The sequence below is a fragment of the Propithecus coquereli genome, unplaced genomic scaffold (assembly GCF_000956105.1).
Source record: "Propithecus coquereli isolate 6110/MARCELLA unplaced genomic scaffold, Pcoq_1.0 Scaffold44, whole genome shotgun sequence".
NCBI classification, from domain to species: domain Eukaryota; kingdom Metazoa; phylum Chordata; class Mammalia; order Primates; family Indriidae; genus Propithecus; species Propithecus coquereli.
In genome coordinates, this window is record NW_012150174.1 from 11669974 (window position 1) to 11671089 (window position 1116).

The window sequence follows — 1116 nt, forward strand, 5'->3', positions numbered from 1 at the left end:
GCTGAAACTTTTATTCAGATGTACATTATTTCCAAAACAATAGTATTTCATTGTATAATATCAATACTTTCATTAGAAAACATTGTTACAGTAGGAAATTATTTGATTGGTTTCAATAAATGTCCTATAGTTATGCTCTAAATATTAATCATATAACATTTACATAGTGATTAGATTGATATATCAAACTATTGGATATTACAACATTTTAATTGGAAATAGTAAAATGATTTAATAAATTTATACTAGGTCACTTCATTCATAAACATAACGTTAAATTTCGACTTCTTCCTTGTCCTTTCAAGAAAATTGTACTTCTCCTTTTAAACACTAGTGTTGTTTAAGTGATAGAAATGGTACACCATATAACTAATTATGCATCTCTTTTATACAATAATTGTCAGAAAACTGAAATGCTAATCTGTTACCCACTAATTTTCAAGTGTACTAGATTTCATGGCAAATATTATTCACTTTCATTTATCATATAGTTTCTGCAGGAATTGACTGTATCCAGACTTCCTGGGGTTCATGTGCTGATTCCACCACTTGCTATGTAACCTTAGGTAAGTTACTTTACATTTTCCAATGCATGCTCCCCATCTATAAAATTAAAAATACTGAATATGATTTTATGGAAATTAAAAAATACACACATACATATTTCTTAACCCTGTGCCAGCAATTTAGTAACCATTCCATAAATGTTAGCTAATATTCACATCTCCATTGCATAATCCTACATTGATATATTTTAATTTTTTGTTATACTTATGGTCCCTTTTTTGTTATGTTCATAAATCTTTAGCTTCAAAGTCACTCTAAGTACATTTTATAAAAATAATATAAAAGGATGTCCATTATTTGTAGTAAGTTTTTTTGTGTTTCTGGTAAAAACAAGTTTTAAAATATAGAATGACTCATTACACAAAAATAAATAAACAATGAGACTCTAAATTCAATAAAATACCTTTTAGTTCAAACTTTCCTTGAATAATATATTTGCTCATATTAACCTTCATGCATTTAATAATGAAAATGCAACCATCAAATTTATAACTGCTTTAATGTACTAATCTCATCACAGGTTCTTTTTGGGAACAGCTACCTTGTCTC